Source organism: Lissotriton vulgaris, chromosome 1_1, assembly GCF_964263255.1.
Source record: "Lissotriton vulgaris chromosome 1_1, aLisVul1.2, whole genome shotgun sequence".
Classification (NCBI taxonomy): domain Eukaryota; kingdom Metazoa; phylum Chordata; class Amphibia; order Caudata; family Salamandridae; genus Lissotriton; species Lissotriton vulgaris.
This window is the reverse complement of record NC_141685.1, coordinates 283,772,835-283,785,339: the sequence shown is the minus strand read 5'-3', so window position 1 is coordinate 283,785,339 and position 12,505 is coordinate 283,772,835. Positions and strand designations below refer to the sequence as shown.

The window sequence follows — 12,505 nt, the reverse complement described above, 5'->3', positions numbered from 1 at the left end:
GGCGTGCCCCTCCCTCCACCCGCTACTTCTGTACCGCTCCGTGCGCCATTTTTTGGGTATCACCTCCTCCCCTATATACCTTTGTGTAATCCGTACAATGGGATATAGTGCATGTTTACTGTATGCCCTTGTTCCATTCCTTCTATTCTCGCTTGCCGGGTTGTGTGTGTGCAATTCGTCATCCCCCTCTCCCATCCTCTCGACGGTGTGCGGCCCGGGCCATTGCCCCGAGCGCCCATCTATGTCGCTGCTGCTCCCGCCTCCGTTTACCGCCGTGTGCGCATCCTTGCTAAAGGCCCCGTCGCCCATACATGGTTTGTGCTATCCATTGCTCCGGCAGCGACGCGGCGGGGGTGGACTGTGCGGGTCTCTCGTTATTTGATGTCGTGATCGAGCCCAGTAAAGAAGCCTTACTCCCTGTCATTACGCCTTGCACGAGGAGATGGCAATGTTCAGTCGCCAAGTCCATCAGCCCATGATGAAGATTCGCCTGTCCGTCATTGGAGGTTGAACAAGTCCCTCTGTTATCAGCCGTGGTCCTGTGGGCCGGGAGGTTGCGGCTGCGCATACATCTCTACTCTACCCTTCACAAATCACGGCAGGCTGGTGTGTTTGGCTGTGTTCTGGGGTGACATTTACCCCCACCCCCTCCAATTAGCATCCATAATAGAGAGATTTATGTTTGCGGCTGCACCCTGATCGTGTAGCGCCAGGAGCGCAGAAACAGACAGGCTGTGAATAATACAGACACACAGAACCATCCCTGAGCAGGGGACACTTCCCCAACATACAGGGTGGTGCACATTTACTGAAATAAATCACAGAAATAAATCCTGCCAGCCTGTAGGGGCCATTTTTGCCACTGGACAGACCATTCCAGTGTATGTAGCGCTTCGAAGCCAAACCTCAGATGGCTCGGTGGGCCCGGGGGAGCGAGGACATAGGACGGTTGAACGAGGTAGTAACACAGCCGATCATGTCTTTGTATATATTGGGATTGACTCCCTGGCCTCGAGCGAGTGGCCCTGATTATTGGCAGGCCCTTGAGTCGGTAATTAAAAAAAAAATCAGATACGAGATCAGAAACAAAAAGTCTCTTTAAACACCACCAATGGCCTGACATCTCCCTCAATGGATTGACTGTACCCCGGTCTCGCTGAAACTTATTAAATAAAAAAGAATGGCATGCATCCAGTTTCTGGATTGTAAAAACAGTAAGTAATGCCTAGGTATGGCCTTCCTGAACAAACTCTGTGATATGTATAAAATATTTGGTAAGAATGTGAAATTGCTGCTGTTGAGTAGGCAGGCGTTGCAGTCGTTCCTCGAGCGGCTCCCCGGATGTTACTGCCGAGCTTCACAAGATGAACACACCAGACATTTGGAAAGGGAAGCTCCGGGAGGCACAGAGAACATGTCCTTCTTTACCTCTTAAATACAGACATTCGCATAACATGAACTGCCTCTGGTTCCATATTCAGATCTGTCCCTCCAGAGTTGGGCGGTTTCATGGCCCTGTGGTCACTGTTTCAAATGCACAAGTTAGAGCTTGAAGCCTCGAGTCTGACGGTGGGGCCGGGGCCGGGGAAGGGGGAGGGGATGGGAGGGATGGATGTTTCTTCTTAGACTAAGAAGCCCGTGTGTGTGTAAGCGGGCGGCTGGAGTGCTAGGCACTTGATTCCAGCCGCAGCTGCGAGCGCCCCTTGGCCTGGACTCCATTTCCCGAGCTGCCTCGCTGCTCGTTAATAGATGCAGTGTGGAGTGTGCCTGTCCGTGTGAGCTGCCAGGAGTCTCCTGAGACTAGTGCAGCAGCTCAGTCACTGATCACAGCCAGCAGCACCGACAGGCAGAGCTGCTTCCTCACTCACTGGCGCACACGCACGTTTTTTTCCTGTTGTTTTTTTCCCCTTTTGGAATCGGGTCCCTGGTGAAGCTTTTCTGCAAAATCGGCATCCAGTGGGACGCGCACCTTGCACCGGGGAAGAGGACTGTGCATGCCTGGACTCCCTCCCGCGGCGACGGCAGCGCACGAAGTGCAGGCACTAGAGGACTCCCAGCAGTAAGTAGCGCTCTCCACTGCAGTGCACGTGTGTCTTTTTGACGGGGTAGAGGGCTCGTGGGGATGGGGTGGTGCTGTCCTGCTCAGGAAGTCAGTGCTGAACTTTTTTACGGCAGTGCACATCTGCAGCTTTGGTGCAGCTTCCTGGCCGAGCATGACGGGGGCCCCGCGTGTGTACCTGCGGGCTGTGCCGGGCCCGGCTCTGCTGCCCCTGCCAGTTGTGGGGGTGTGCAGGCACCGCGCACCCGACGCCCCGGAACTCTTCGCCCATTGATGACAGCTCCTGCCGGGCGCTGCTTGTCCCGGTCCGGCTCGGAACTGAGGCCGCTCATTCAGAGATCTCACCGGACGGAAACCCCGTGTGTGGGGTCCCCCGACCAATTCCAGCAGAGCAGCGTAGGTGGGGTGGATGATTGGGCACCATTGCTCCCTGCTCGCGGCGGTGAGTGTCAGGAGTGTGGGGCAGCGGACCCTGGTGCTGGGCAGATCTCAATCTCGCCTTACAGGCACACTAAGCTCCCGTGAAGGCATACTGAGTGAGTTCCATTGCAAGTTAACTTAGTTGGTTCCCTGCTCAGACACTTAGCCCCATATGCTCCGAGCTCGCTGTATATGTTGTCTGGGCACTACGTAAAGGTACTCTTAGATCCCCACATATGTCCTGTTAGTCCCACATCGGTGGCACTCTGCAGGCAGGCTTAGCTCCCCTGCATGCACTGTTATCTCACCATACGAGCGCTCTGCGGGCAGGCTTAGCTCCCCTGCATGCACTGTTATCTCACCATACGAGGGCTCTGCGGGCAGGTTTAGCTCCCCTGCATGCACTGTTATCTCACCATACGAGCACTCTGCAGGCAGGCTTAGCTCCCCTGCATGCACTGTTATCTCACCGAACGGGCACTCTGCAGGCAGGCTTAGCTCCCCTGCATGAACTGTTATCTCACCGAACGGGCACTCTGCAGGCAGGCTTAGCTCCCCTGCATGCACTGTTATCTCACCGAACGGGCACTCTGCAGGCAGGCTTAGCTCCCCTGCATGCACTGTTATCTCACCGTACGAGCACTCTGCAGGCAGGCTTAGCTCCCCTGCATGCACTGTTATCTCACCGAACGGGCACTCTGCAGGCAGGCTTAGCTCCCCTGCATGCACTGTTATCTCACCGAACGGGCACTCTGCAGGCAGGCTTAGCTCCCCTGCATGCACTGTTATCTCACCGTACGGGCACTCTGCAGGCAGACTTAGCTCCCCTGCATGCACTGTTATCTCACCGAACGGGCACTCTGCAGGCAGACTTAGCTCCCCTGCATGCACTGTTATCTCACCGAACGGGCACTCTGCAGGCAGGCTTAGCTCCCCTGCATGCACTGTTATCTCACCGAACGGGCACTCTGCAGGCAGGCTTAGCTTCCCTGCATGCACTGTTATCTCACCGTACGGGCACTCTGCAGGCAGGCTTAGCTCCCCTGCAGGACACTTAGCTCCCTCTGAACAGCAATGTTATCTAACCGTGCAGGCACTCTACATGTAATCTTCGCTCCCCCTGCATTCACTGCCCGTACAGGCACTCCCCGGGTACTCTTAGCTCCATGTAAAGCACTATGTGTACCCGCACAGGCACCATCCAAGCAATTGTAACTCTCTGTACAGACAACGCTCTTATCTACCCGTACAGACACTCTCTGCGAACTGCACAGTACGGTTATATACCTTTACAGGAACACTCCAAGCAATATTACGTCCCTGTACTATAATGTTATCTACCAGTACAGACACTCTACAGGCAGTCTTAGCGAACTGCATAGTAGGGTTATCTACCTGTAGAGGCACTGTCCAAGCAACCTTAGCTCCATGGACAGTACTGGTATCTGCTCCTGCACGCACTGTTATATACCTGTAAAGGCGCTCTCCGGGTACTGCGCTCCATGTGCAGTGTTGTTGTCTACCTGTACAGGCACTCTCCATGTACAGGCACTCTCCAGACAACCTTCGGTCCCTGTACAGTACTGTTACCCGTACAGGCACTCGTATCTCTCTGTACATCATCTTTATCTACCCGTACTGGCCCTCTCCATGCAGTCTTAGCTGCCTATACAGCACTGCTCGCTACTTCTGACCCACTCATGCCCCTTTACCCCTTTCAGTCTGAGCTTAAAATTCAAACAGCACTCGGTGGCTTTCGGTGCTTCGGTACATCCCCTCTCTCAATAATTTTGCACGGAAACACTTTGTAGTGTTATTTCCTTACACTTCTTTCAAAACTGAGAGCAGGGAAGGCAGGTCAGATAATAATAAAAAAAGCAGCCCGGATCTTAAAAAGAAACCGAAACATGGAAAACTTCCGCCTCTGGAAGCCCTGCTCCTAGCAGTGAACACATGATGAAAAATGCATCACCCTGGACCACCGAGAAACACAGAGAAAAAACTTACTCTTGATGTAAGAAACATCAAATGTCTGTTGTTGTTTAAAGAACGGGGACTACGGGGGTAATAACGGAGAGTGAGAGCTGCACCCTAAAACGACCCCCACACTTCCACTCAGGAGTAAGTGGCTGGGCTAGGTAGGTGGGGATGGGGAGACATTTGCCTCTTTTATGAGAATCACGCAGACCCCCCAGAAACGTTGCATCTGAAATACCCGCCCCACCGGAGGATGTTCACAAGATGTCTCACCGCCCCCCGGGGCTGTTTTTATGAACTTTGTAAGGGGAGGACGGTGGATGAAAGTTTGTAAATAAGGAGGGGGCGCGGGCGCCTAAATCCTCACCTCCAGGACTGGATGTACATAAAAGCCCATCTGTGCGCCTCACAAAGGGCCCATTAGGACTGTCTGATTCAAGGGGCGCTGAGGGCCGAGCCCCCCCACACAGGAAGCGCCCATGGTCACTTATTGTTGCAATAAAACCTTCAGCTCTGCCCGCTCGAGCCGGCGGACTGTGTTGTTTAAAGCACGGAGAACTTGGGCCGAGAGTAAGGGGCCGTGTGGCTCGAAGAGAATTGTGTTGTCTCCATGGAGCTTCTTGCTTTTTATTAAGAGTAGAAACGAGGTGTTTTTTTCGCACAAGGAAGAAACCCTTAGAGGTGACGGGGAGTCTGTGGGGATGAGAAAGGCAGTGGCCCGGGCAGTACAAGTCATCCGAAACCCGGAGGGGATAATGGGGCGCGCCCCGTCTCCCTTCCGTTACATACTCCTTCGTGGGGTGCCGTGCATGTGTTGGTCGGCCTGACAGGGGGACCCCAAACAGAGCACAGTGGCTGCTCTCCGGGGCACGGCTATGGGAAGACGTATATAATCGTCCCTTGTAACTTTCTAAGCCGAGGATGTTAAGAAAGCTTCTGGTTTCCGCGGTGTGAATCCTCCACAAATAAACACAGATCGAAAGATGCCGTGAGACACGTGAAATAGAGGTCCCCACGCCCCGCTTGGAACGGAACTAACCCCTGCCAGAGCGAGGTGCCCGCCGGTCGCTTGCTTGTTATTTTTCATCTCTATTTATCTCTTGTGATTTGAAACGAATCTTACCTAGGTCGTGCACCTGACTGCCATCTTTTTGTTGACGCTTATTTTTTCTTATGTTAACTTCTATTCGCTTTTATTTTTTTTTATTTTTTTATGTTTTCTTTCCCGGACACGCGCCGTGTCTTCACGCGGTCTCCGAGCGCATCTCTTCGCCCCTTGCCCGGATAGTGCAAGCGGTGCCGTGTGAGGCTGTGCGCAACAGGCGTGGGAGGAAGCAGAACTCGGACGGAGAAAAGCCAGCCTCAAATATAAAGCAGGCAGACCAGGCGGAATCCCGCCTTCTAGAGAGCATTGAAAGGGCAGTGTTATGTATTCCTTGCCATAAGTAGATGTAAGCAGCCAAGTAAGTGATTCTTTAGAAAGTGTGTGTAGGTGCGCCGGAGAGGGACTTAAACACTAGCTCTATTCTTAGCTTTTATTGTTACCTCCCTTTTCCTCATCTGTTTTTCGGTACTTCCCTGCACCCCAAATCGGCATGCTTGCTACAGTTTATTGTTTACTGATTTTTCTATTTTATAGATCCGGGTTATACATTGTTCCCCTGGCCTGCCTCCGGCCGCTCACTTGACTAGCAGACCAGGCTCATTGTCATGGCACTAGTTCGTGTTTACTTCCATAAATCCGTCCCTGCGTCCTGGCGGACTCCTGGGTCCACGGATCGCAGTCACAGCTCGTCCGAACTTCGTCAGTTTGTTCTTCCAGCCAGCCCCGGGGCGCGCCTCTTCCCCAAGCTAGATCCGCCTCCGATTCCAACAGAGGAAACCGGTTTTCAAACGTTACTGCCTGTAAACGATTTTTTGTTATTTTAAGTTCGGTTTGGTTACAACAGCCCGTCCCCCCATCCAAAACGCGTTTGCTGTAAATATAAAAGCAGGAAGCCGTTTAGTCTTTATTTGTTCCCAGCCGTCTGGGAAATCCACTTGTCTGTTTACTTTTAAAATATTTTTATTCGGGATGTATAATTTATTAACGGGGGCTCCCGTGAGACTGTCCGCGATCAGCGTTTTTAACAATACAGAACATTTGTATATATTTTCCATATGATGAGCGAGGCAACACATATCTCATTAAAAGTGTCTCGAATCGCTGCACCGATCATATTTAGGATTATTTTCTTGCAGGACAATTTGTGCAAATAGTGATAGAATAAAATAGCCGCTATTTGTCCACAGTAATACAAAATACTCTATACTGGAAAACAGAAAAATATGATACGATATGGTATAACCGAAGAGTTTTATTTGTTTTTTGGGTTCGGAAAATACACTTAAATCGGTTGACTAATGCATCAATTCATCGGCAATTTTTTTGTGTCAGACTAATGGTTTCAGTCCCTTTTTGTCTTTTGGCTTTGATGGTGGCTATTTTTCTGACCCAGCCCGATTTGTGACGCAGGGGTGAAATAAGCTTCTGGATTTTTTTGTATAGAAGGCCGCAAAAAGAAAAACGTTTAAATACTTTATTCTGCTACTAAAAATGGGGGAAATTATAGGAAGCTGCTCTGGAGATTTCGACGTTAATTTTAACGTTGTAATAGCAAAGTCGTGACCTTATTGATTTGTTTGTATATGTATTTACTCACGTTTGCCTTGTTTGTGTGTGTCTACTTCCTCAGTTATATACGTTTCATAATAGTTTTGCAGCCTGTCCGTTCCTGTGATTAACAGGTGTTATTACTCAATTTAAGAATACACTGAGAGCCGAAAGAACGGCTCTTCAGAAACTGCATATTCTCCGAAACTGCATATTACATTTGAAGTTGGGATGTAACCATTTCATAAATGCAAGAAAATCAGTAAAACAACATCTTCTTAAAACTGCACTTTGTGTACCAACCTCGGAAGAATGGAAGGTTGAGTTGGCCTTGCTGGGATATCAGCCCGTGACCTGCAGGTCGCAGCAGATGTCAGTGCCAGTTTGACTCAATGAGCCCTCTTGAGGACTCTATGTGGGGGGTGTACTGTGGTGTATACAGTTTGCTTGATCAAGAATCTCACCTAACCTGGATAACTTGCCCTCTCTCTTTCTCGATCATATAGATAGATATATAGTTGAAAATGAAGAGCCATGCTGCCTATTTTGGAGATGTCATGAGCCCTGGGAGGCCCTGCAGCTGCCTCAGAGCGCATGGTTGCCCCTCTCATTAAATGCATCAGAGCTTTGCTTATGTTTATATGTTTAGAACCCGGGTAGACACAGTGACCCGGTCCTGCACTCCACGACCATCCTTGCATGACCCCTGGTTAGGAGTCTTGCAGCAGGGGGAGGGGGCTCGGCTCTGCAGAGACGAGGCCTGTGTTCCCAGGGTCCGGCCTCCGTGGATTTGTGGTTGAAAAGTTCCTTGGTGGCTGGGTTGGTGCTGGTGTAAAAAGTGATGTACACGGGTCCTGGGCACTATAGCAACGAGGCACTGAGAGTAAGCGCGTACACCTACATGCAGTGTCATTTTTACCTGTGTGATTGTACATGTTTTAAATCACTCGCCTCAGATCCTAAAGGTGGTATTGACCTTTTCTTTACAGAAAAAGTACTAATTTGCGGCAACACTAATTTTTTCACTCGCCCGCTTCTTTGTACCCTAGCTAGTTATATTGTTCGTCTGAACTAAATACAAATAAATTAGGATAAACTAAATATGTATTTACTATATTCATTAATATGTAGAAGTTCATTCAGAATGAATGGTCTTTAATACATCTAGGTGCCTTATATTAGTTTTAATAAAATACACAGAGTTGAACTGGGTCACGGAGGCGGCAGCAGACACGATAGATGTCCCCTTTATTTAGCTCTCTATGTGGGGGCGGGGGTGCCCCTGCGCCCCCTCCACAGGCAGGCTCGTGTGCCCCTCATGGCTTCTGCCCCTGTTCCCCGGCAGCCCCCTCCACAGGCTGGCCATGCCTGAACCGACTCCGCTCCCGGGAAAGTGGCCAGTGATTTATTTGGTTGCATTTTCGATTTCTCTGGTCGGCTCTCCTTTCTCCTCCTTTCAGCAGAGATGTCAGCTGTTATTACTCGGCATCGATCTCTTTGCAAAGTGAGAAGTGAACTAAAATTAATGTCAATTCCACTGGCCGGATCAATAGCCGGAGTTATTTTAATCTGGATTTGCACGAAGTGCTAAATTAAAAAGATTCGGCGTGCATGACGGGAGCTGGGGTTAGCCCGTCCTTAACCCCTGCCACATTAGAGGTGTCATGGGGGCCCCTGCCCTCGGTCTGTCTCGCTGCCCTGCAGCCGGACCCCAGCTGTCCTGCTCTGAGGACCCGGCCCTCTTGTGCAGTCGGGCGGTGTCATGTGTGAAACATGACGTCCGACCTGATCCTGCCTTCTTCAGGAAGAATCCGTGGGAGGATGCGATGGAGGCCGGTGGGTCTATTGCTGGCCTCGTGAGATTTTCTAAGTTTAGACCCCTGGTTAAGGCAGAGCCCGTCCCGTTGGGCGGGGGTGCTGAACTTAAATGGTGTTAAACGTTTTGCTTATCTGCATACACAAGCAACGAGAGAATGCCCGTATGTCCATCCATCTATCCATCTATCTCGTTCTCACTCTTTCCCTCGGCCCCTCGGTATGATTCTCTTTCTACCTCCGTCTCTTCCTTTTTCGGCGATGTGTTTCTCAATGTATCTTTCCTCTGTGAGAGTGTTTGCTTCTGGGGGCTGCGAGTGACCAGTCGTGTCCCCGCCGCTCTTGTACCTGACATTTCTACATCTCCCGCGCTCCTCACAGGCGTGGATCTTACACTGCTCCTGTGCTCTTAGCCATAGGGCGCGCTTCACCGTCTGTCAGTGCACCGTACAGAGATTGTCACATTTGTAATCTCGCACAAGCACATGTGACGTGCGGAGATGTGTCCAGCTGCCTCCCGAATAAGCCCGTGGACAACCTCCAAAAGCGCCTAACAGAGCCTACCCCGGCAGTGGTAAAACAAGAGAAATATACCGCGTCTTAACGACGTGAAGTGCAGGTCTGATTGTGAAAAGGGAATAGCGTCTGCAACAAAACTCCAAATAGGGCAGAAGCAACGTAAATGAAGTCATAAAGTGGATAACACGGTCTCTAAACAACAATAACACATCGGAATCAGAACATCTCCCAGCCCCTGAACGAGAGCTCCGAAGATCGTGCCTCAAAGAGGGCTGGCTGCTCCAAGATCTGGTAGAAACTATTAGGACATGAGCTGGTGGCAAGCAGAAACTTCTGGCCTCAGACCCAGCTGAAAGACACCTTTAAAGCACGCGTGGCAGTTGGAAAGGCGATGCTTGTGCCGGGAATGCACCCGTTCTTCCTCAGGAGCTACTTAAAGCGCTCATCTTTGGCAGAAGTCTGTGAGCGAAAGGTGTCGGGTTTGCAACTCGCCTTTTGCTTGTGATTACAGGCACGCGCGTGCCAGGCTATGCACGGCCCGTGCAAGAAATGCCACCTAAGAACGAACGCAGCCTTGGCATAGAGCAGGCTGGGATGTATGCGAAGCGCCCTCTTCCCCCACGCCCACCCCCCTCTGCTCATGCAGGCTAAGTGGCCAGCACCCCAGGACGACAGCAGTCGGAAGTGCTGCTAACATGTTGTGCTAAATGTTAATGGTTCATCGGAGGCGGCTTACAAATCTATTTAGGAGCGCCGAGTGGCACCGCAGATCCATTCTCCAGAGATGTATCGTGAGCCTGGCACCCGAGGGGGCAGCAGCGGGGGGAGCCCGGATACGGGCACACGGCAGAAAGGCTGCCAGCCCCCTGCGTGGGATCAACAGAGTGTACAAACACGCTGCACACAGCTGTGCGACTGGCTGCTGGGATCCGCGGCTCTGCGCTGACACTACTCTGCATATGACCTGCGTTTGCAGACACATCCGTACACGTCAGTGTCTCGTTGTTTACACGGTGTTCAGCCTTCCTCGGCGGATAAAGGACCTGAAGCGTGGTGAGATACACGACTCTGCCCAGGATCCCACAAAGTGGTGTCCCAGGGGAGCTGGGATTAGAGCCCCAGCCTTTGATTCACATTCCTCGATGCAAATCTCCTCAGCTCCCTCGTCTGTGTAGCGGCCCTCTGTTTCTCTGTGTGCTGGGTGCCGTTTCTTTCACGGTACAGAGTGTCTTTTAACGGTGTAATAAGCACGAACATTTTCGCAATATTTACATTAGAATTCTGCTGTTTGAGTTGTCATTTAAAATACTATTTTGGTTCTGACGGTGACGCCGTTACGCAACCCTTCACTCGAGTTTTCATTTCTTTTATTGATCCGACTCGTTGGCTCCTTCTGAAGCTGGTTTGGAAGGCTGGCCATTACCTTGAAAGGGGAGCTGCAACCCTCTCTGCCTCCTGCCTAGCACTGAAGGTGAGGCGAGCACAGAGTAGGGCGACAGCTGATGCCGTGCCCTGCCAGGCTCGTCAATGAAGAGTGGGCAAACCCAGCAAAGAGGCCAAAATAATTCACAGCACCCGCCAACTCTTGTTGAATCCGATCCCCTCAAATCCCATGTATTTATTTCAGTGTTTTATATTGTCATCTTATGATTACTTCGACTTGTTAAAATACACCTTTTGCCGTGAGGTACATAATACAGAAACCAGTCACTTGTATTACTTATACGCCCTGAAGCCGGTGACACATATTGTAGGAAACCTATTGATCATATGTTTGGACTTGAGTGTCTAAGTTTTGGGTTTGACGGAATTTCGTGGCTTCAGATGCCCCCAAGTGCCCTAAAGCACAGCTGTTGGTTGCGAGTTTGTGTGTAGTATTTTCACAACTGGCTGTTGTGCACACCGGGGCGCGCGCGCTAGCACCGCGCAGCACTGCACGCACAGACAGCGCTGGCTGAAGGAAAGAAGTGCACATTTCAGTTGAAAGCCCCGGGCCCCTGAATAGAAATGGGCCACGTTGCAGTGGCAGGTTACAATTAAAAAGAGCTAGTGTTAAAACAAATGCTGCAACTGGCGGGGTTAACAAACCATTCCTAGCATGTGTGAGCACCTGGGACGAGGCACACGAGATACTATGATGCCCTCGACCTGCCTGCAGCCGAAGCCGCAGGCTCCAAGCTCTCGCCAGCAGGACAAAGGGGCCCGGCAGCTGCGGCCTCTTTCGATTGAAAGGGATGAAATGCTGTGAAGCCGTCACTGTGCACGTAGGTATTTACAGATCTGTCGATGTTATCCCTTCCGGATTCATCTATGTGCCTCAAAAAAATCCTTGCTCTTGACTCGCGCATGAGTTATTGACTCAAAGTACGCCACCCGTAATAAAACAGTAGTTTAGGGTTACTTTCCGGGTAACCACATATATCTGGGGTCATAGATGTATTTACTTCATACCTGGTGGGACGTTTTGCCCTTTTATCAGACTGACCTGAACTATTCCACAGAGATTTCTCTACATTATCATTAGGGTTAATGGCCATTCGAGCTTCAAATGGTGTGCAACAATTGCGTGTCGCTCCAGAATCGCAGTTTATTTAGGTGTTTTGAAAAGTGCTGTGAGTCACCTAAACACGGAATGCTGAAATATGCCTGAAGAGAAAAAAGAAAAAGCATAAACGCCAAGCAAGTTCAGTAGCGGTGGCTAGAGCCCAGCACAAAGATGTGGAAAAAACGCTAGCCAATATTTCTTCATCATGAGCCCTCGGACTTAGGTCAAACGGCCTCCTGAGCAGAGCAATTTGAAGGGTTTCGGGACTCAGAGGTACCCGGTCCAGCGCACCCCTGAGGCGGGGATCCATCTGTGAGGTTCCACGGGTTTGGCATGAGCGTTCCCAAAGAGCGTCTGTACTCCTGCTGATGGAACGAGAGGCAGTGAGGGGTCGGACGCTCGCGAGGGCGGGCATGCCTCCTTCCTACAGCTCTTACCGCTTGTGGTATAGTTTGGCGCTACATCAATACCACCTGTACATATTTATGCCAGCAGTGAAAACAAATGCTGCCCAGTA

The 12,505-nt window shown here is 50.8% G+C and overlaps 1 protein-coding gene across 6 annotated transcripts in view; it reads left to right on the top strand.

Annotated features, from left to right (window-relative positions):
• Nucleotides 1-1,773: 1,773 nt before the first annotated feature.
• Nucleotides 1,774-12,505, top strand: part of RNF220 (ring finger protein 220) — a 726,058-nt gene continuing 715,326 nt past the window's right edge. For 3 of the 6 annotated variants that reach the window (XM_086952313.1, XM_086952312.1, XM_086952317.1), the window contains exon 1: nt 1,803-2,059. The gene's annotated coding sequence lies outside the window, so the exon portion shown is untranslated. Of the gene's footprint in view, nt 2,060-12,505 lie in introns of all 6 variants that reach the window. The other 3 variants (XM_086952316.1, XM_086952314.1, XM_086952315.1) reach the window with 2 other exon arrangements.